Raw genomic sequence first — 24,027 nt, 5'->3', positions numbered from 1 at the left:
AGTAGCCTGGTCAAGCGCAACAACCGGCCTCTGACAACCATCTATGGCAGGTCGCTGCTACTGAGGTCTCGCCTGGTGCTGATGAGAGCTAGTTGGCCTCTGTCTTGACATAGGAAGAGTAGGACAGGTACGAGCTAGATGCCCCATCTCGTGACATCTGAGACACTGTCCAGGTCCCCCGATGACCATCAGTCTCTGTGAGAACTGGCAACCACCTCTGCCTGTGACTAGGATGGAGTCTCGGATGTCGGTAGAACGAAAAAGCTATACTCGTGGTGGGCCTCCTGAAAGTCGAATGGAGTCTGGCACTACCAATCCAAAGTCACAAGAAAATGCCTGAATAAAGCCGTGTACAAACTGTCGGGGCAGAGAAGGGAAGGACAAAGTGAGAGGAAACCGTGGAACAATCTTTCTGGACTCGAACTCATCCTTTGTGAACTCAGGGTATCACTGCATGATGTAAAGAGCTCTGCCTCCAGTCATAATAGCAACTCGAGAACAAAGCACAGTCACTGAGGATGGATCCGATAGCTGAGCCATGAAGATGCCTCGTACAAGGCAAGTATTCTCCACCACTCAACCCTGGGTCCCAAGTGCGGATTGAAGAAAATCTCTGAGAGAGCCTCTGAAGAGAGCAGGACCACTGACACAGCCAACAACTGCTAGCTCTCACAAATATCTGGTGGTGACATCTACCCTATCAATAATCTGGTCAAACACCACAAATTGGCGAATAGGTGGTGGGGAAGTCTCTTGGTAGTGACTCAATACTGACATAGACGCCATGCCAAAACAACCGGTGGAAGCTGACGAGACAGATAAGGTAGAAGCAGAACGAGGCCGGAGCAAGAGTGCAGTTTCCAACGACCAACTACTACTGTATAACCAAAGGCACGGAGGGCACTGTGCAAGGGGTCACAGAGGCAAAAGTTGGAAGATGGACCGAAAGTAGACGCAGGAAAGGCCAAAGCTGGAGGTCAAGCAACTAAAAGCAAAAAGGGTGAACTTGAAGGGCAGCTGAGGGTGCAGCAGGGAAGAGGGCTAAACGACAGGTAGGGGAAAAAAGTGGTAGAGCCTGTTGGGCAGTTGGGACAGGTGCCAAACAACAGCACTTTGTACAGCAGCGAAGGTAGGGTAGTGAAAAGAGCTGGCGGATAGAGACAGAGCAACGCAAAATGGTGCACGTGCAGGCGGCGAACAGATGCCCTGCTGGCTCATGACTGGAAGACACAGGACCGTACAGTCCATATGACAGCACAAGCAAGGCCGTACGAGCGCTGCAGGAGGAAACGGGAGTAGATTGAGCAAAGAACCTAGGGTTTGGCAATTGTTTTGTTTTCTGAGTTGGGGATGGGTACCCTCTGTCGTAAAAACAAAATTAGAAAGTTAGCACAAAAAAAAAGCAAAAACAACAGAGGTTTCAATGCACCCATACTCAAGAGGGCAGCCGCTTTTGTCACCAGTTTCCCCTGAACTACGTGAGTTCCCTTGGAGCAGTGCCCTTGGAAGACCCATATCGCTAAAAGGGTTTGGGAATAGCGGGCTGAGCAGACCTCTCTCTCGAGTTGCACTACACATGCCACTGCCCTGTCTACTACGAGATATGAGGCCGCTTGCATTGCTTGTTCAGAGAGGGCTTTGGACCACTCTCCAGAGTCATGCGATGCGAACATCAGAGATGCATGGGTTTGTTTTTGCTCGAGCTGCGCAGACACAGAGAGAGCCTGATGAGAGGAGAGGCTAGCCAGTCTCGGAGACAGATCACAGACTTCTTTAGAGCTGCCACTGGACACCCGGAGGAGTTACTACCACAGCAGAGCTCGTCGCCTCACACCAAAGGCACACTGATCGACCGAGCGACTGAGTTGGGGAGATCCAAACGCCCATGACTGCAGAGGACTACACAGCATCGACGGAGGCTGAATTAGAGAATTCGGATCAATTTGGCCCGACATGCACGACGCCCGGTCAGACTACTGACCATGGAGGAGATTGATGAGATCCGCCAGCGACCGATGCTGGATCTCTTGTGATCTAGCTATCCCAGCTAGCTGCTTAGTTCACAACTAGCAGTTTAAGATTCCATAGTATTTTATTTTGTCATTTTGTCATCTTGTTACACTGACTTTGTATCAGATCCACCACATTGTCACTTTCTGGTCTCATAGGTCACTTTGGCCTTTTGAAGACGTTAATATAACATTTCATTTCATTTCTCTCTCTCTCTCTCTCTCTCTCTCTCTCTCTCTCTCTCTCTCTCTCTCTCTCTCTCTCTCTCTCTCTCTCTCTGCTGCCTGCTGACGTGCTGAAGTCTTACTGACGCGCTGCTGCTTGCTGACACGCTGCTGCCTGCTGACGCATTGCTGCATGCTTCACTGCTCGTGATGCTGCTGCTGCCCCTCGCGCTACTGTATCCTGCTGCCACTACTCGCGTTGCTGCTAACTTGTTCACCCCCAACATTCTCGCACAGCCAGCCCCGCCACACACACACCACCCCTCCCCCCCCCCTTCCAGCAGGTACAATGTTTTGCCCGTCAAAAATTACCCCCCCCCCCCCCCCCCCCCCCCCCCCCCCCCCACAGCCAGAAAATCAGAATTTCAGTTGGAGATTTTTGAAAGAAAGTGCAAGGACCTGCAGGTTTACAAAAGGCAGCAGTCAATTACCGCAGAAGAAGTCCCGAACCTCGCAAATCTGACCTTCTCACAGCAGATCCTCGCCGCACAGTCAAATCCCACGAAGTTTGCAGATTCAGCCCGGAAAACGCAGATTTCAGCATCTGCATTTTTAGTGCGTCGTCGTCGCATCGTCGCCATCGACATCATCATTGACATAAGAGTCAGAATTCAGCAGATAAAGATTTTCAGATTTCAGCCCGTCTTGTCGTTGTCCTCATCTTCGTCGACATCGTGGCAAGTCCAAGCATTGTAGAGATTTGTGCAATCATAAGAAGACCACTCTTGCCATAGAGAGTGGGGCCTTCGGAGGAGGGTTTGACAACATTCTGGTGTCGTATTCTTCTCTCTCTATCTCTTGGCCTCATGCACCTTCATTCACAGTGTCATGCACTTTGTTTGTGTCCATTGCACTCTCTCACTAAAGGAACAGAAGGCTCTCCCTTCCGTAAGTTCGGAGAAGGAACCTTGAGCACAGTTCGGAGCACTCATCTTGAGCAAACTTCAACATTCACTTCCGCTGCACCTTACACTCACTATCTAAAAAATGTGTGATGTCTATCCCTGGCTGATCTGGACCGAGGCCCGGATTCATGAAACTGGGATCTGAGAGTACGAATAATGTCCAGCCAAATCATGGCTAGGGTATCCTGTGGCTCCGAAGTGGTGTCACTCAGAACATGGAGGTAGTGTGCCCGCCAAATGTTCCAAATCGCTATGAAGACCACCACTGCAAAAAACCTCATCTCTGTACTAGTCCTTTGCATGTGCTGCCACTGCTAGGATCATATCTAAGGTGCCACAAAGGTAACCAGAACCTGTAAGCATGAAACAAGGATCTGAATCGTCACCCTCAAAGAAAAGATGTGGCCCTACATACGGTAACAACCAGACCACAGCACCCCAAGTGAGGAAGCCAAACTGCTGTCCTGCTCTACTGAGAAGCAGTGCAACCGTTCTCCAAATATAATGCGCACTCCGACAAGACCATAGACAGCGAATCGGAGACTCTGGTGTCTGCAGGATGCATCTAATACAAGTGGGATCGTGACCCATCGCTGCTCCCCAAGTGCCCACAGCTAAACCAGCGTGAGCAATCATCCACAAGAACATAACAATCCTGCCTGCAATGCATAATCTCCAGATCAACACCCAAAATCGATGCAAAAATGCATGTGACAGCCCAAAGTGCAGCCATAGTCCCAGTCTCGTGGGTCTCTGAGTCTGTCTGCGAAGAAGGCAGTGTCTACCAATCTGAACTGTGTATTCAAAGAAAGACACTGTGCCCTGGTCAGTGTCAATCGCAGGGCAGGACCACTCCCCAAGATCCCAAGCAACCTGTGATAAGGGACGACCGTCCCTATCCATAACCGCCATCGAGGAGCCATATCCATTGAGAAGTATGGATCCACCTCTCTCCTCCTCCCACAGGACCCAACAATGCGAATGGGTGTCCATGTATGCTGTTGAATCTCTTGAAAAGAGGCCATGTGGGAAAACTGCAATCTGATGTAACCAAAGGTCCTGTCCTGCTCCACTGGGACAAAAAGCATCCTAAGAGATTAGCTCTGCACCCAGATGGAATGTCAAAGACAGCCACCCAGCCACTATGCATGGGCATAATATGGTCACCTCGAATAGCTCTGTCCCATAGCTCTGTAATCACAATATCAATCTCTGCCATACGTGTCGCTACCCCTCTGCCAACATGATACTGATCTGCCAAGAAATCCGCTGACACCTGTCTGGCCTCTGACCAAGTAAGCAAGGAGGCGGTAGGACCACTATCCCATATGGCCCAATCAATATTAGTCCGGATACCCAGCTGACGTCCTCCTCATGCAGCACGTAGGAATTTCAGATAAGTAGGGAAGATGGAGGATGTCGCACCAACCCTTGCCTCATGGAATTCCAAATCTGCAACACACAGCGCAAAAAAGGAGAGACATGTCCAATCTGCAAGGGAGATCACTGACCAAGTTTATTGTCCAAGGACTATTTCCGGGCAATGAAACTTGGAAGCTACTCTTCAGATCCATTTTACATACAGTGACACCTCCTTTCGGCACCACAGACGTGTATTCCTTGGAGGAGGGGATTAGATTCATCTTCAGTAAACCTCTGCACTGCATCTCAAGATCTATGATAGCAAGACAACCCTCCTATTTAGGCACAATAATCATCCGACAAGCAACACGCCCCCTAGTATCAGTGGACCCAACTGAGCCACCCCAAAGAAAATTATAAATCAGAATAAAGCATCAACAAGAAGCAATATACCATACCGATGCCAGCAAAACCAGTACTCTCCCTAGGATGAGAGAGCTCCCTCCCGACATACTCACTCGCAGGGCATTTGAGGCAGCTATACAAAAATCACAAAGCGTGTATGAGAGAGCATGGTACTCATAGGTCAGAGCATGGTTTAAGGCACACGGTCTTGATATGGAGCACCCTGCCACTACGACCCTGACTCACCCTATGTTCACCTCTCTCGTAGTGAGAGGAACTTCGTGTTGAGACCGGTTCCTCACCATACTCCTAGATGGGTTCATACAGAGACCACGCTACATGGACACATACATGCCACATAGCTCACGGGTGGCGATTGGTCAGCTGAGGGTGGCATCACACAGATTAGAGATTGGAACCGGGAGACATACTCGTGTTCCCAGGGAGGAGCGAGTCTACAGAGCATGCATAGACGAGGTGGAGAGTGAGGAGCATTTTGTATGTCGATGCAAGCATATACTGAGATCATAGGCACATATGAGGCCTTATTCAGAGAACAGCCCACTCTCCGAAAGATCATGGACTCTGGAGATCAAAGACACATAGGGCGCTTCTTATTAGAGATACAGAGTCAGCGAGACACACTACTACAACCACACGACCTACACAGACAGAGGAGAGAGAGTCGCAACTCACAGACTTCTTTTAGAGGATTACAGTCCCCCCCCCCCCCCGACAGTCAGAGGGAAGTGACAATCCCACAAGCGGAGGTGAGTCGAGATAACCGACGACCACGAATCACTGGCTAAAAGGGCGCGAGCCTCCATCACTGACAGATCGAGTAAACCCGGGCCTAGGCGCATCGTGCCACTGAGGAGCCACAGGCTCAGATGAGGGCCGCCCCACAGCTTCATCCGCGCAACCGTAGCACCATTCATCCGTGCAGCCGTGGCACCATTCATCCGCGCAACCCTGGCACCAAACCCGCATCTCACACTGCATTCTCATCATTGTATCACCCTGGGCATTTAAACATGCATGTACCCCTAGAGATAGAGCTCCATTCCTCCTCAGATACCCCATGGATATATCATCACCACCGCCTTCAGTACATCGCTACCTCTGTTCAGTTTTTTTATCAGTTTTATTTCATTTGTCTTTTCGATAGACGTATGACATACACACCCATGTACATTTGATTTGTCTCATAGGCCGATTCGGAGAGGTCCCCATGCATACTCCTTATACCTTCATGAAGGAGACAGATTTTGTGTTTATGGATGAGATATACAAACAACTATACACTCAAAATCCGCGACGGCCACTAGCTGAACTCACTCAGATATTGAAAGAAACGCTCCATGATGCAGCATCAGAGGCATACCCCCACAGTCAGCCTACACGGAGACGGTCTAGGAGCATGCCCCAAAACAGCTGGTATGATGAGGAATGTAGAGAGACGAGGATCAAATTACAAAGGGAAGTGCTCATGGGTATTACCACACAGACAATCACGGTTTATCTTTCGCTGCCTAGTGCAACAAAAGAAAAGGGCTTATCTATCTTAGCTAGAGCGGGATCTGTATCAGCTATTTATGAGTCAAGACTCAGGCGAAGCATGGAAGCTATTCCACGAGCATTCACCACCACCAACGATCACCTCCATAGAAACGTGGGGGGAATATGCCACATCCCTCTACATAGCATCAGGGCAACCACCTTTGTCGGACCCACTAGAGACATGCCCGGAGACATGTACTTTCTTTATTGTCGAGAGGGTAAGGAAAGCCATTGACACGATGAAGACAAGGAGAGCATATAATCATGATGGTATGGTAGCATAGCACTTCATCCTTGCTAGAGACATGCTTGCAAAGCTTCTTGCTATGATGTTTAATCGAGCCATGTATAAAGGCTTTCCTAAGACTTCGAGTATGTCTACGATTGTGCCTATCTTCAAGTCAGGAGATCCCATGATTCCCGAGAATTATCGCACCATCATGGTTGGTCACACATTGCCTAGGCTGTATGTATCCGTTCTTGAACAGGAGCTGAGTAGATGGGCAGAGCACCAGGGCAAGCAAGATTTAGGAGAGGTTTCTCCACTTTTCACCAGATTCTGACACTCAGAGCCATTATTGAGGAGGGTAGACACCATGGCAAGAGGATCTATTGTAGCTTTGTGGATTTCCGCAAAGCCTTTGACACAGTGCCAAGAGCCAAACTTATACGCAGACTACAGGACATGGGTATGCCTATAGACCTGATATGGGGTATTCTAGCTTTATACAGGACAGTGATGGGACGGCTACGCACTACTGAGGGAATGTCTGATATGGTCCACTCCACTATTAGAGTGAAGCACGGATGCCCCCTATCTCCAACTCTTTTTGGGATGTATGTGGACGAGTTTTCAGACTATGTAGAGCGTTAGGGAGATAGAGGGGCTCAGCTAGCAAGGACATGGATTCCGTTGTTACTACATGCTGATGATATTGTGTTGATTTCTGACTCTCTAGAGGGGATGCAGCGTCATTTAGATGCTTTAAATACATTTGCTCATGACAATGGATTGTCTATCAACATCGGGAAAACCAAGGTTATGGTATTCACCCACATTTACGTATGGTCGAGAGACTGTGGAGTACACAGATGCATATACCTATCTTGGGGTAGTTTTCGATGGACCGGTGTTTTCAAAGAGGAGAGCATCAGAGCCTACACTGATGAGAGCATATGCAGCGCATCTTCTTGGAGGCAGCTGAGCCCTCCAAGGGGTGAGCTTTGGGCGGTAGGAAAGCAACCCGCAAGCCCTCTCTAAAATATGGTGTCTCATTGCACCAGCTGCGGACCTCAGCTTGTTTACATTGCATTACCGATGCTGCAGCTTTGACACCCCAAATGCGCATAGACATAGGAAGCACCACATCTGAGGATACATGAATGATCATAGGCAATGAATAGCAGGCGTAAACATCACTCCATTCCATAGAACCAATACATGAAGGGAAGTGTGGAGACAATACATCCGGAGCGGAAGTAGACAACCATAAATGAAGCTGAGCCATAGTTTGTGCATGCACAAAATGCAGAACCTGATCCTCGGACCATTCCTGAGCTACGTGGAATGGAAGGAAAAAGGAAAGGATAGGCTGGGAGCGACTGCCTATTAAAGAGGGAACACAACCTGGCTTGTGATGCATAAGGTAGAGCTGCACCCCCAATGGTCCTTCTGAGTCACCGCACATTTCAGCCCGATGAGTGCCCTAGGAAAGAGGTCAAGAGCTGAGAAAACTGCGTGGGACGTAAGTATGAGCAGCTGAGGGAGGGGGTGGACCAAAAGGTGGAGGGGGGGGAGTAACGGCGAGAGGGAGAGGAGGAAAAAGGAGAGGTAATAGCGGAGAATGATCCATCTGCATGGGAATAGGGATCTCGGGAAGAGGGGAAGGAGCGGGCGGGGGAATGGCAAGTGGAGGAGGTAAGTGATCCTGTGCTGAAGAAGAAGAATGGCGAGGAGAAGCAGAGGGTAAGGGGGTGGTGGAAACTTGAGAGGGAGCAGGAGAGGTAACACTGGGGGCTGCATGCGTTGTAGGTTGCTGACGAGGACGGAAGGAATGGTTACGACCCACTGTCTGCCATGCAGCCTCAGTAGGAGCTGAAGCTCGAGGAGCACCCGCAGGCTACTGAGGTGCTCGAGTAGTAGTAGGAGGAACCGGCTGTGGACGCTGACCACGTGGCTGAGCATGAGTGCCACGAGCCGGCTGTTGTTGTCGCCGATGGCGTGGCAGGGTGGAGCAATCTCGTGCCAAGTGTCCCATCTCGTGACAACGTAAGCACTGTCCTAGGCGGCCAGTGACTACCATTCGGCAAGAGTAGTCTCGATCACACACAGCCACAATAACTGTATCTGGTAATGAAGTATCCCCAAACACCAGGACCTGAATGCGAGGTGGACCAGATGAGAAGATGCATGACCCTGGAACTACTGTGCCACAATGAGCAGCAATCATCTGAAGAAGATGCTCATCAATGAAATGGAGAGGCATATCCGGAAAGGAGAGCGTCAAAGGGAATCTGGGAATAAGGTGTCGACTGTCAAACTCCTCAGTAGTAAACTCGGGATGCCACCTCGTCAGGTATATCATCCTGCGATCAGAGAGTATCGGAGAGCGAGCCAGGAGAGCGGAGGCAGTGGCTGGATCTGAAAGACGTACCATGAATATGTCCCTGCCAAGTAATGTAAGCTCCGAGACCCGTCCCTGAGTAGTGCCCAATGCAGTTTGACACCAATCACGTATGGAAGATCGAGGTGGAGACTGTCCAATCATCCGGCCAACCAAGGCATGTTGTGCCAAGTGTTGTATTTTGGAGTCAATGTGTGTCAACAGGTCGCCAGTACAGTCCACGCGACAGGCAAGTGGTGATGGAGCGCCGTGTGTAGCACTCGAGACCGGCAGAGCCGCCATGAAGAATGGGCGAGACTGGCAAATGGGAGAAGCAAGACCCGAATGAAGCTTGGACTCTTTCTCTCTCTCTTTCTCTCTTTCTTGTGCAGGCGATAGAAAGATGGGCACAGTGAGAGTTTGGGACAATTAGGGTTTTGGGCTGTTAGGGTTTCGTGAAATTAGGGTTTCACAGAATTAGGGTTTTGCATATGTGGGCTGTTAGGGTTTCGCGCGGCAGCAGCAGGTACACGCAGCAGCCAAGTACGCGCAGGGCAGCCAGCTTCGCGGAATTAGGGTTTCTCAAAAATAGGGTTTCGAGGAATTAGGGCAGCAGGCTGCAGGGGATTCGCGCGGCAGCAAGCTGCAAGGGGTTCACGCGGCAGTAGACTGCAAGGGATTCGCGCGACAGCAGGATGCAAGGGTTGCACGCAGCAGCAGGCTGCAGGAGGTTTCGCGCGACAACAGCTCTCTCTCTCTCTCTCTCTCTCTCTCTCTCTCTCTCTCTCTCTCTCTCTCTCTCTCTCTCTCTCTCTCTCTCTCTCTCTCTCTCTCTCTCTCTCTCTCTCTCTCTCTCTCTCTCTTTTGAAAAATCAGAGCTGTATATTACTGAGTACAATATGATCCCCAACAGATGCCAAAATAGCCTGTCACGTGGGGTGTACAAGCTGAATGTAAGGGTGAGAGCCACTATAGTGACAACTCGGCTAGTACAATTTCATGGTGGTCTGTGTGATGAGTGGAGTAGAAACCACTGAGGGGGGGCATAATGCCATATAATTTGACCACCTGTAAGTGTGAAAAAGAGTGGAGCTCGCTCCCAACACCGAAGAAAGGCAAATCGTCGAGCCTCAGCTGCTCTAAATGTACCTGAGGAAGAATCCCACTGCCAAATCAGGGTGTGAATGATGTCCAGCCAAATGGCAGTAAGGATATCCTGAAGGAGCTGTGGAGCCGCACTGAGAATGTAAACACAACGAGCTCTCCAAATATTCCATAGTGTAATGCTAGTGATGACTGAAAAAACTTCATCACGTGTCTGAGGATCCCCCTGCCATGCGATCTGTGGTAACATGGCCAAAGTTCCTCGCCGATAACCAGTTGAGGTAAGCATAAGAGCTGGATCTGTGTCTGAGCCCTCATAGAAAAGATGCGGTCCGGGCATCGGCATCAACCATAAGACAGAGCCCCAAGTGAGAAATCCATCCTGAACACCTGCTCTGCTAAGTAAAAAGCAAACTGGTAGCCACACTGTATGAGAAGACGAGCATGACCAAAGACAGTGGGCTGGTGACTCATGTAGTCGCGAAGGACATCGAGTGCATAACGGATCATGACCCATAGTAGCTAGCCAAGTCCCTACTGGAAGTCCTGCATGTGCAATCATCCACATGAAAAAAGAAATACGAAGAGCCGCATATAAATCCCAGATGGTTGACCAAAACTGCTGTAGATAGGCATGGGAGAGACCTGAATGTAACCAGAAACGCATACGAGTGGGCTGCTCTGGGTGCTGTCTCATCAATGCTAATCTTCCAATTCTGACAGTGTACTCAAAAAATGATACATGTGCACCGGTGGAGGTAGAGTGAGGCCAATGCCACTCTCCTGGGTCCCAATAAAGCTGAGATAAGGCACGACCCTCCCACACCGAAAGCCTCCAAAGGGCGGCATCAGCGGATGCGAAACGGGGGTCAACACAACGACGCTTTCCGCGAGAGCCAACTACTCGTATGGCCTCCCATCGAGCGCCGGTGTAGACAAGGTGCGGAGAGGTGGGAGCAAATGTCAATCTAGCGAATTCCCTGAGAGGACTCTGAATCAACTGTGAACAGCATGGTGTCTAAACGAACTAATAAGAGAGTGCTCTGAACAAAGAGACCTTCCCAGCCACTATGTGGAGGCATCTGAACCGTGCCTCGCATGACTGCGTCCCACTGGGAAGGAATGGCGGAGTCAATCTCAAGAAGTTTGTCTGTCACCCCGCGACCAATGTCATAATGTTCTGCTACAAAATCTGCATCCAGCATACGCGTCTCATGAAACAACCGCATAGAGGCAGCAGGGCCAGTGTCCCAAGCAGCCCAATCAATGCGAGTCCTCTCTCCAAGCTGACGTGGTGGGTTAACCGAAGAATCAAGAACTGCATCATTCCAAATGAGAGGCTGGCGCTCAATCTCCTCACGACATGAAGGAGGTGAGCGTATGAGAGCTCGTCGCATGGAAACCCAAATCTGAAGGAGTGATCGGATGAAGGGTGAGAGAGTGATGGTGGACAAGGGGGCATCCGTAAAGAGAAAACGATACCCTGTACGCCAAGTATGACCATCTCTAGTGCCGAGGCGTGGAGTTGCTATGCAAATAGCGGCCTGAAGAAGCATCTTCCAAGGTTCTTGGCCGGAAAAAAGACCCCGAACAATAAGCTTGGTAAGAAGGGCGCGACTCTGTAATTCTGGATCAATAATGCCAAGGCCGCCCTCTGACCGAGTTCGAATAATCGTGGACCGGCGAACCCGAGCACGAGTATCAGTAGTCCCATCTGTGCCACTACATAAAAAGTTCCGCACTAGTCTGCGGAGCTGAGCTATCACTCTTGAATGTAGCATCCAACAAGAGGCCGTATACCATACTGTAGCCAGAATGACCTGGTTGACGACCAATGCACGGGCAGCCAACGACAGATGACGTGGAGACCAATGACAGAGTTTCCTGCGAATAGACTGTAGAACGGGTGCAAACTGCTGTTGTGATCAAATCCAACCTGAAAGCCCAAGTATCTGCATGTCTGACCCGGCTGCAGCCATGTGAAACCATCAGCTACCCCCCAAGTAGGTATGTCATCACTGCCAACTAGTAACCCATAGGATTTATGCCAGTTAATACGTGCACCACTGGCAATGCAAAAAACCGTCAAGGCCTCCCGCATGGCATCAAGAGCTGGTAGCAAATAGTGCAACATCAGCATAGTGTCATCAGCGAACTCTTGGTCGATAAGGTCCGGAGCTGAAGGTACTGGCATGGTCAAGCCACAAAATGCATGACTCTGAGCACGAAGAAAATCTGACATAGTCTCTCCAACAAACAGATACAGATATGTTGCTAAAGGACATCCCAGTCGGACAGATCGAGAGAGCTCAAAACTGCGACTGACACGACCACCAATAGTAATAGCACTGCTGGCAGTTCTGAAAAGAGCGGAAATGCCTGCGATCCATCGCGAGGGGAAACCCATCCTGGCTAATGATCCTTCAAGAAAGTCCCACTCAACACGGTCATATGCTTTCTCAAAGTCAAGAATGAAAAAAGCGAGAGGTTCAGAAGATGATCTGGCCCACTCTACTGCCTCATAAAAAGTGAAGATATTATCCAGTATGCATCGATCCATGACAAAGCCTGTCGGAGAAGTATGAATAATATCTCGTAAGAACGGTCGCAAGCGATGACTGAGCAATAACGCTAATATCTTATAGACCGAATGGAGTAGGGTAATAGGTCTCCACTGGCGGAGCTGAGTTGTGTCACCCCCTTTCGGAATAAGAGATATGAGACCTGAGCAAAGATCTGGATGCATATATCCTGATGCAAAGATGTCCGGACAACCGCGAAGCAGTGGTATATGCAATACATCCCAATAAGTCAAAAAGAAAGCTCTAGTAAGGCCATCCTCTCTTGGGCAGGAGGATGGATCTAGACTCTCGATAGCAGCATGAAGCTTTGCAAGTGTGAAGGGTGCCAACAAGATCTCGGCCATAGTTTCTGTACAACGGCGTCGAGTGTGATGCCAGATCTGCTCACAAGCCAGTAAAACCTCAGTAGTGCATACATCAGCAGTGAACAATGCCTCAAAATAATCTGCAGACATATCGAGAATAACATCAGGATGCATATGAAGTGTCCCCAGAGCATCGCACAAAGTCCGAAGGTGGTGCCAAGAGGGCGCTCTTTATGCGCAGCGAAGAAGGCTTTATTCATTCAATCAGCTTTAGCTATCCAATGAGATACTGAAGCATGATGAGTGAACTCAGACCTAGCCTCCTGTACGCGACGAATTTCCTCTGTGAGCTATGTCTGTCTAGCAGCGAGATAAGAATCCTGAGGCCACTCCTCCAGCAAGCGTTGTGTGGAACCAAGAGAAATGTGAAGATCAGACTCACGTACTCTCAACTGTCGATGAATAATAGCAGTCTGATCGCGGCAGTAAATACTAGACTGAGTAATGCAATGAGCAAGGAACTCTCCTAAGGACCACAATAAGAAGCACTCGTGGACCATAAGTCACGAATCTGTTGCTGCAAAACTTCAGTGGTGAGAACACTGTCAGGGATGCCGCAGCCCCGTCTCTGTGTAGAGGATCTAGTGAAGGAGATAAACAATGAGATGGGTAAGTGATCTGAGAGGCTGGTCCCTCTCCAAATAGTAGTAAATCCACCTAGAGCTACTGCCCAAGGGCCAATGTAAAAACGATCAAGTCGCTCTAATAATCTCCCCTGCTGTCTCTGAAACCCCCACGAGTAATGAAGTGTAGCAGGGTGATGACCAAAAGTGGGTATGTGCCATGCATCAACACCTTGAATAGCTAGAAGAAATCGATCCCAATCTGACTGCTCATCGGGAGAGATGGATGATAGAACAGGAGGAGTGATGGATCGCCAATCAGAGTCGCTTTCGACATTGTTGAAGTCGCCTCCTACAACCCAAGAGTTTACAGCAGGTAGAACAGTAGCCAAAGAGGCCCAAAAAGTAGCCCTCTCACGAGGAGTAGTGGGTGCGTAGACTGACATAAAACCAATGACAGAGTCCTGAATCCGAAGAGACACATAGATTGCTCTGCCAGCGACAAGGGTGCCATGCTGCTGAACTGAGGCCAAGTAACGTGACCCCACTGAAATGCATACACCGCAACTCTGTCCATGAATGCCTAGAGCAGGCTCCCAAAAAGTGTGGGCGTCGGAGGGCATGAGATTGCCAAAGGGAGTGGCAATCTTATGCTCTTGTACTAGTAATATATCCAAAGAGCCTACTACATGAGCGTGCAAATCTCTGTGAAGTAAAAGCCTGCGGGAACCTCTTACTCGAGAAGTCTGTAAACCATTAGCATTCCAAGAAACTACATGTAAATCCATAGTCTGCATGAAAGAATTGGTAAAGCATCTGACTAACTGCGTATCTTCTTGGAGGCAGCTGGACCATCCAAGGGGTGTGCTTTGGGCGGTAGGAAAGCAACACGCAAGCCTTCTCTAAAATATGGCGTCTCATTGCACCAACTACGGACCTCAACTTGTTTACATTGCATTACTAATGCTGCAGCTTTGACACCCCAAATGCTCATAAGACCTAGGAAGCACCACATCTGAGGATACATGAATGACCATAGGCAATGAATAGCAAGCATAAACATCACTCCATTCCATAGCACCAATACAGGAAGGGAAGTGTGGAGACAATACATCCGAAGTGGAAGTAGACAACCATGAATGAAGCTGAGCCATAGATTGGGCATGCACAAAATGTAGAACCTGATCCTCAGACCATTCCTGAGCGGCATGGAATGGAAGGAAAAAGGAATGGGTGGGCTGAGAGCGGCTGCCTATTAAAGAGGGAACACAACCTGGCTTGTGATGCATAAGGTAGAGTTGTACCCGCAATGGTCCTTCTGAGTCACCACACATTTCAGCCCAATGAGAGCCCCAGGAAAGAGGACAGGAGCTGAGAAAACTGCGTGGGACGTAAGTATGAGCGGCTGAAGGAGGGGGAGGACCAGCAGGTGGAGGGGGGGGGAGCAAGGGCGAGAGGGGGAGGAAAAGGGAGAGGTAATAGCAGGGAATGATCCCTCTGCATGGGAATAGGGATCTCGGGAAGAGGAGAAGGAGCGGGCGGGAGAACGGCAAGAGAAGGAGGAGCTGGTAGTAGAGGTAAGTGATCCTGTGCTGAAGAGGAAGAATGGCGAGGAGAAGCAGGGGGTAATGGGGTGGTGGAAACTTGAGAGGGAGCAGGAGAGGTAACTGTGGGGGCTGCATGCGGTGAAGGTTGCTGACGAGGACGGAATGAATGGTTACGACCCACTGTCTGCCATGCATTCTCAGTAGGAACTGAAGCAGAGGGAGGGACATGGGGGGTCGAAGCTCGAGGAGCACCTGCAGGCTGTCGAGGTGCTCAAGTAGTAGCACGAGGAACCGGTTGTTGACGCTGACCACGTGACTGAGCATGAGTGCCAGGAGCTGGCTGTTGTTGTCGCCGATGGCGGGGTAGAGTGGGGCAATCTCGTGCCAAGTGTCCCATCTCGTGATCAGTGACTACCATTCGGCAAGAGTAGTCTCGATCGCGCACAGCCACAATAACTGTATCTGGTAATGAAGTATCCCCAAACACCAGGACCTGAATGCGAGGTGGACCAGAGGAAAAGATGCAGGATCCTGGAACAACTGTGCCAAAATGAGCAGCAATCATCTGAAGGAGATGCTCATCAATAAAATGGAGAGGCATATCCGGGAAGGAGAGCGTCAGAGGGAATCTGGGAATAAGGTGTCGACTGTCAAACTCCTCAGTAGTAAACTCGGGATACCACCTCGTCAAGTATATCATCCTGCGATCACAGAGTATCGGAGAGCGAGCCAGGAGAGCTGAGACAGTGGCGGGATCTGAAAGACGTACCATGAATATGCCTCTGTCAAGAAGCGTAAGCTCCAAGACCCGTCCCTGAGTAGTGCCCAATGCAGTCTGACACCAATCACGTATGGAAGAGCGAGGTGGAGACTGTCCAATCATCCGACCGACCAAGGCATGCTGTGCCAAGTGTTGTATTTTGGAGTCAATGCGTGTCAATAGGTCGCCAGTACAGTCCACGCGACAGGCAAGTGGTGATGGAGCGCCGTGCGTAGCACTCGAGACCGGCAAAGCCACCATGAAGAATGGGCTAGACTGACGAACGGGATAAAGGAAACCCGATAGAAATCTTGGACGTTTTCTCTCTCTCTCGCTTTCTTTCTCTCTCTCTTTCTCTTGCAGGTGGTAGTCAAGGTTTGATGCTGAGGCAGGTATGGTGTAGGGGAGTAGGGTTTCCTGGGAATTAGGTTATCGGGATTAGGGTTTGCAGCGGAATTAGGGTTAGCAGAGGTAATTAGGGTTTGCGGGAATTAGGGCACGCAGCAGGCATCAACAGGTTTCGCGCGCAGCAGGCAACAGGGCGCGTGACAGGGGGGCTGATGTTGCAGCGGCTTCGCACAGGCAGCAGGGTTAGGGTTCGCGCAGTAGCAGCACGTTTCACCACGCGCGTGCAGCAGAGTTAGGGTTCGTGGCGCAGGGAGCAGAGTTAGGGTTCGGCGCAGGCATAGGATTCGCGCGAGGGCAGGTCTCTCTCTCTCTCTCTCTCTCTCTCTCTCTCTCTCTCTCTCTCTCTCTCTCTCTCGCGCAAAAAGTGGTGGGCTTGTTCCCATTTCATTACCTGTAAAAAATACATCATCGGCTATAAAGCCTAGTACAAGATACATCTGGGATGAAAAAACCCCTAAATCCTACATGGTGAGGGGAAAAATCCCAATCAATATACAGGCTGATACAAACAAAAGGAACAGAAGTAGAATCTCAAATGAGTCCAAAACCTTGGAAGGTATAAAACCTCCTTCCTCTTCCACAGCAATCCTGAAGCTTTGCCTGGTGTTGAATCTTCACAAAACAACTCTACCTGGATAAATACCAAGGGACAGCATAACCTGGAGATCTGTCCTGTATAAACTCTGCCATCCAATCAATGAGTGGTCGCTCTTCAATTCCCAAGAAAGGAGATACATCTCTAGCAGCCATGAGGAAGAGCGAATCCGTGATGTGCTGGTCTCGATGTAGGATCAAAGGTAACAGGGAGAAGCCATGCTGTCAATGAATCCATCCACACCAATCTCCCTAAACCTGCTTCAAAAGTGCCGTAGTCGAAAAAATCATCGGCCAGCTGACCCACCCACTTGTGCAATTCATATTGGACCTCTTCATAGACAACATCACATATATCATCACTGTTGTCAGGGTCAAATCTCCTGAAGTCAGAACTGAATCTAAGATTCCAACAAAATGTGGCCCTCTCCTCCTGGAATCCTGTAATAGATAGATATCAATAAAGAGTGCTCCAGCTTTGGTCCTCGCCTCTGGGGATCTCCAAGGGCCAAGCAGAAAAAAGCTCTCGGGCAACCAGGTAGAAGGCTGCTCGGGCGGTGGAGGTAAAAATCTGTATCTGCTCCTCCACTGCCGCACGTGTCTCCTCCACCATAGAAAGAGAAAGGTCGCTAGAGACATCATCAGCTCCTGCTGCCTCTGGTGAGTTGCTCCGTGGCTCCTCACCAGCCTCTGGTAGGCTCATCTCTGGACTACCTTCCTCCTCCACTGTGGCAGGAGGCTGCTTCCTCCTATAAACCAAGATTTTACGCTGAATTGGTCTAAACTGATTGCTAGAACTCTGATCCTGAGCAATAGCCTTCCCATCCCTCTGCTGACTATGTGCCTCTGCCCTCTGTCTGGAATGGGAAGAGTGATTCTGCTGCTGTTCACTGCTTCTTCTGGGTTTGTTTTTGTGGCATCCTTCGCCAGGTTCCCTATCTCATGGCACTGTCCTGGCCTGCCAGACACCCATATTTTCTGCTTTCTTATTTCACCCTCCCACTCAAAAAGCCACTGTCCGGAAACTCCTGAGAGGGTGTAGCTGCAACTCTGAGAGAGGGAACTACTGACAATATGTCTATACTATATAGTACTCCGGAAAGGAATACCATAAACAGATCCTATCTCCTCCAAGAACATAGGCACTCTGAATTGTGGAGGGAGATCCGGGAAGAGGATCTTTACCGGGTATCTAGTGTGTGTCATCAAATGTAGCAACATCAAATCAGGGAACCATGGGATAGTGAATAAAAGGCTGCCCTGACTAGAGATGGAGATAGGCAAGCGGGATACAACTGAGTGAGCACTGGCAGCATCTGCAAAAATCAATAATAACAAGCCTCTGCCCAAACCAAATACACTTTCCAGGTACTCTGTGGTACTGAGGAACCACCGGATCCAATCTCTGACCGAGCCCTTCCTCTTCGGATGAGAGGGTCCTACTAGTCTGGCAATGAGACCTCTCTCCTCAAGTACTCTGTGATGATCATGGATGTCCCTGCACACCTCCCTATACGACCACAATGGGTCCATAGCTGCTTCCGTAGGTGATGCAAAGGTGAAGGGACATTGGCTAAGAAAGTGGCGAGCAAGCAACCGAAATAGCTGCTTCCGTAGAGATAAAATGAGGGGCAGGATAAGCTGAGGGAAAAGGCGAGGGGTGAACTAAGCTGTTGCCCGGGGGGGGGGGGGGGTGGTGTGGCAACCAGCGGGAGACTAAGGCCTGGGCGGGTAGGCTTAAGGGGGGGGTTACGGTTAGGCGAATGCAGGGGTCGCGACCTGCACGGGCGGAGAGCAGGGCGGGTTGGTGAGGGCAGCAGGGATCGCGAAAGAGCAAGCCAACGTGGAGCAGCGCAGAACATGGGCGGGCAGGCGAATAGCAGCAGCGCGCTGGACAGACACATAGTGGTCGCGCAAGAACTGAGCCGGACAGCACGCACAGGAGCAGGGACAGAGCGTGCGACTGTGCACACAGCGGTGTTCGGGTTCGTGTCACACCATACCTGCAATATTAGGGTTCGCGTCAGACCATACCTAGAGGGGTCTCTCTGCAATATTAGGGTTCTCTCTCTCTCTTCTCCGGTGTCCGGTGTCGAGGGTCAACAACAATGACTCTCTCTCTCTCTCTCTCTCTCTCTCTCTCTCTCTCTCTCTCTCTCTCTCTCTCTCTCTCTCTCTCTCTCTCTAAGGCCGATTCTACTACTACAGGTGCTAGAACAGGAGCAGACCCAGGGCTGTTTTGGTTGTGTGGGACAGCTTGGACAGGTTCGGATTTGTGGTGTATGCAGGACAGCGTTAGACAGGACATTGGGCGCAAGGCCCCTCCATTATTTTGGCTTTTGGCTTTAAGGGTGACGCCCGCAGTGGGCTATGGTTGTATCTTTACCCGCCGTGGAATGCTTGATGCGGAAGACAATGTATGCATAGTGTGGATGCATATGTGCGCTTAGTGGCTCTTTTTCGGACAGTGATTAAGCATGAGGAAGCTGAGCGATAAAGCCGACCCCCTAGAGGATGCCATTCAAAAGTGCAAAGAGGAATTGACGGAGACTATTACCAAGATGAACCGCAATCTATTGGGCACAATAAATATGCTCGAAGGACGAGTCCTGATCCAAGAAAGCAAGATAAGCGCACTGGAAGACCGAGTGACGGCTCAGGACGAAGAGATTGCGTCACTCAAAAACGATCTCACCGAAGCACGATCAAGCAACACACTAGAAGAGGGCGAATTGCAACCCTCAGTAATCAAAGAAATCAATACTATCAAGGAGCAAGTACGGGCCATCAAAGAGGGAGAAGAGCAACACAAAGAGATGACGACTTCTTGGGTGGATGTTCTTACAAAAACTCAGCAGAAGGCGGATGAAGACGAGAAATGGATCGAGGTGGCCAAGAAAGGAAAAGGCAAGGAGATAACGTCCACATCCACACCCACTAACATTAATCAAACACTAGAGGAGGAGCAAAGAAGACGTGTGCGCGCTTTACATGTGAGAATTTGCGGTCTTAAAGACAAAGGCAATGTGGACGAAGAGGTAAAAAAACTCATGGCCTTGATGGGGGTTCATGAGCCGACGCACACAAGAGCCTTGACAGTGGGCAACATAAATAAAAATGGAAGCAATGGGAAAACCTCAAAAGAAAGGGCAGAGGAAGGGGCTCGGGGGAAGTAGCAGTGTTATTTAGAGAGGATTTGCAGCCATTGATACATATAGCCCGCAAGGATGAGCAGGCTAGGTACATGTGGGCGAGATTGAAAGCAGAGACGGGCAGATATCTCTACATTGCTATTTGCTACTTCCCCCCGAGTATGTCGGTCTATGCATCACCCAGAGGACAGTCCCCCTTTTCTATTTTGGATGATGACATATGGGAGTTCTTTAGAGATGGTGACATTATCATTCTAGGGGACTTCAATGCTAGGACTGCCATCACCAGACAATGTTTTATGATACTTCAGAGGAGATGCTGAGAGAGCTAGATGTTGTAGAGACGGGCCTGTCCAGACTATCACACGATGCGGAATATATTGAATATGGACGACACCTGATAGATATGGGCACCGCACATGGACTGGCCATCTTGAATGGCATACAGAGGTTTCCTGCTTCGGGAGGCTTCACATGCTTCCCACACAGACATGTAGCCAGCACAGTGGACTATGTCATGGCACAACCGAGCCTCATCTCTAGTATCCAAGACCTCACGGTTGGACCCAGACCTGTTGGTGTGGCAGTGGATCATGCTCTTGTATCGCTGACTATTTCTATTCAGTTTAGTGTAGCACACAGGCTACGGGCAGCAGCACCTACTCGCTACACCTTCACGCGAGAGACGGACTCTGTATGCATAGATGGGATCTACAGACGTTTGTGCACAGGGGAGCCAGGGCGACCTCTGGAGGAGCTTACTACTATATTGACACAGACACTACATGATGCAGCACCAGAGGCATACCCACACACCCAGCCTGAGCAGAGACGCCGTTCAAGGAGCATGCCCCATAACTGATGAGGAATGCTAGGACACTACACCTAGACTTCAAAGGGAGGTGCTTTTGGGGAACATCACTCATAGGCAGTCACAGATTGACTTCCGATGCCTAGTGCGGCGGAAGAAGAGGGCATTTTTGGCTCGCCTAGAGCAGGATCTATACCAACTATTCTTGAGTCAGGACTCACGTAAGGCGTGGAGGCTCTTTCATGCGCACTCCCCCGCCCCCCCCCCCCCCCCCTGCCATCACTTCTACAAGGATGAAGACTGGGTATAAAAGAAGTTATGCACAAGATAATGACAGCTCGAGAGACGGGGAAAGTGGCCTTCTACAAGGATGGACCAATGGTTATTCTCGAGAAGCAACCCGCATGACGGTGCGAGACCTGTGGGACCACACTCAAAGTGGCTACATGGAATTGTAATGGATCTTTGCGCCTTGAGGTAGGGGCCTTTGAGGATAGCTTCACAAGGAGAGACATCATTTTTTACTCTGCGACACATCACGCCCCGCTCATGCTGTCACGAGGACGTGGCAGTTATTAACCATGTCACAGAGATGTGGCAACTGCTAACCTTGGTTGTTGGTTTCTTTCCAATGGGGTTTATTTTATTTATTTTGAGACCCTCTTTTTGAGGTAGCAAACGGTCGGACATTGTATGGCCAATGTGAACGGTAGATTCACCCGCAGACGGGAAGTGGTCGGCACTGGAATTCGTATGGTAAGAGGATGTCTAGGCTCAGAGCAAGATCATATAGGTCCCCCCCGTCGCACTTAGCAAGTTGGTGGATACTAGGAAGTGAACTCAATTAAGGCGTAAAGTCAAGGTGGGACTACCAACAAAAAGTATCCGACAGTTGGGCCACATTGCATTTTTGGATGCGGTCCCAATGAGGATAGATGGTCAGAAGACCAGTGGGAGCCCAACGGAAGCATCTCCTAAAATTTAGGGAACTGCTATTTTGGGCCACGAAATGTGTTCGCGTCATTACCTTCGGTATGACTAGGGGAACACTTTACAACTCTGCCGCGAAGTCAACTGACGCACCAGTTGAGATATTTTTAGCAGGGAAAGCCCAAACTCGGAAACTGGGCGACGTGTCAGCTTGTGAGCGATTCTGCCACTCTGGGAGGCAAAAACAAGCTGCATATCAACAAAGGGGGCGCCATTTTCAGCCACAGGCGGATTGCAACAGGTACAGAAGCTATGGAATGCTTACCTTGCCCTCTATGCACAGTATGGTGACGGGAGTGATGCCCCGCACACTACATACTGCTCTCTTTCTCCCCTACGTGCAGTTATGTGATGCCCCACAAGAGGGCTACTCATTTGACTGATGTACAGTTGTGTGGGTTCATGCTTTTGTGCTGAGGCAAGAGCCTCCTTGAGCAGGAACAAGGGTAGCTAACTGCTGCTCCAAAGCAGGCACTGGTGAGGGTCATAACCTCACCGTACGGGTGCAAAATCAGCGCTGTGTATGCGCTGTAATTTGACTGTTTTTCAGCCATACGGACGCCAGGATCATTGGGAATTGTGCCCCACTGGCAAAGGACAGTTAGGGGACTGTTTGGGGCTGAAAACAGAGCAAAAACCAGTAAATACAGCGTACTGAATTTACTGTTTTTGGACAGGAATCAGAGGGTATACGACAGTGCAAGCGAGTTCCAACAGGGGAATTGGTTTCGCGCAAGTTTTGGGGCTGTTATGCTGCCGAAATTTGGCCAAATCAAATGGTATCTAGGTGGATACACGTGAAGGATTCCCAGGACCTTACCTTGTAATTTACCCTCCTAAAGAATAAAGAAATACCGAAAGGGGCGCCAATTTTGGGGCCTACAAGTTGTCGGCGTCTGCTCGGAGCATTCTAGCTTCCGAGCCGTGTGTGTGATGAAGTGTTAATTCTCGTTACAGGTCTCCTTTGCAAAGTGCTCTGTGTGTGTGTTTAAGTAAAGATTTTCGGGTGAAAGCCAACGCCTACCGCCCTACGGGCCGGTTTCATGGTTCCATCGCCGGGATATCAATCACTTTTTCCTCAAAGAGTGAGCCTGGATTGTTCAGGGTAAAGACACACAGTCCAAGAACGCGGGGATTACACTATGACCGACAAGGGGAAGGGAATTATGGAAGAGGGTTCCTCTCCAAAGGACAGGCAGGAGATTCCTATGGTTTTTGAGATTGGCGAGAGCTCACGGCCACGTCAGTCTGTACCTCCTGTCAACGTGAATGTCCCTCCAGTAGTACACGGCTTTATGACAGGGCAACTTGAGGATGATGCGTTTAAGACTCAGTTAGTTGCCGCGGTGAATGTCTTTTCGCAGCTGGTGCAGAATCCGAGGTTTATGGAATTCTTGCAAGCGCCACCAGTGCAACAGCAAAATAGGCAACCTACGCCGCGTACGGGGCTTGTTGAAGCTCAAGCCCAGGTACTTCATGAGGCGCAGGAGGAAAGGGAACAATCGCATGTTGCGGAGTCAGGGGCTCCAAAGCAGATTCCTCCCGTGCTTGAACAGGTGGCTAGAACGCCTATTCCACAGGTTATGCCAGTTCAGCCCGCCACCTTTCAGAGCCAGCATGCTATCTTGAATGGACAGGGAGCTGGATACCAGGCTATGCCCTCAGTTTTTCCACCACCCACGGTACATCCTGGGTATTTCGGGGGTGGATCAGTGTTCCAAAGTATGGCTGGTTATGCGTCTGGAAGTCAGCCGTACATGCCAGGAACAGTGTTTGGGGGTATGCAAGGCATCATGCCAAACCCCATGTATGGTACTATCGGCATGCAGCAAGGTTTCCACGGCAACCAGGGCCAGTTTGGGGTGCCACAGGGTCATTTTGGCATGGCTGGTTTTTCTGGACAGCAGCCAGATATCGCACCTCTGACGCAAAATGTGAATGGCCAACACGTGCCGATCATGCCTAGTACAGTGCCCATGTTGCAGACCATTCCGTATGACAATTTGGGGGCACTAGAGAAGCCGAAGGCTTACAAAGAGGGTGGTGCAGCAGTAAAGTTCAGTACCTTCAGTGGTTTCGAGG

Source organism: Adiantum capillus-veneris, chromosome 3 (genome assembly GCF_014529385.1).
Source record: "Adiantum capillus-veneris isolate H3 chromosome 3, ASM1452938v2, whole genome shotgun sequence".
In the NCBI taxonomy this organism is placed as follows: domain Eukaryota; kingdom Viridiplantae; phylum Streptophyta; class Polypodiopsida; order Polypodiales; family Pteridaceae; genus Adiantum; species Adiantum capillus-veneris.
This window is presented reverse-complemented; position numbering follows the sequence as displayed.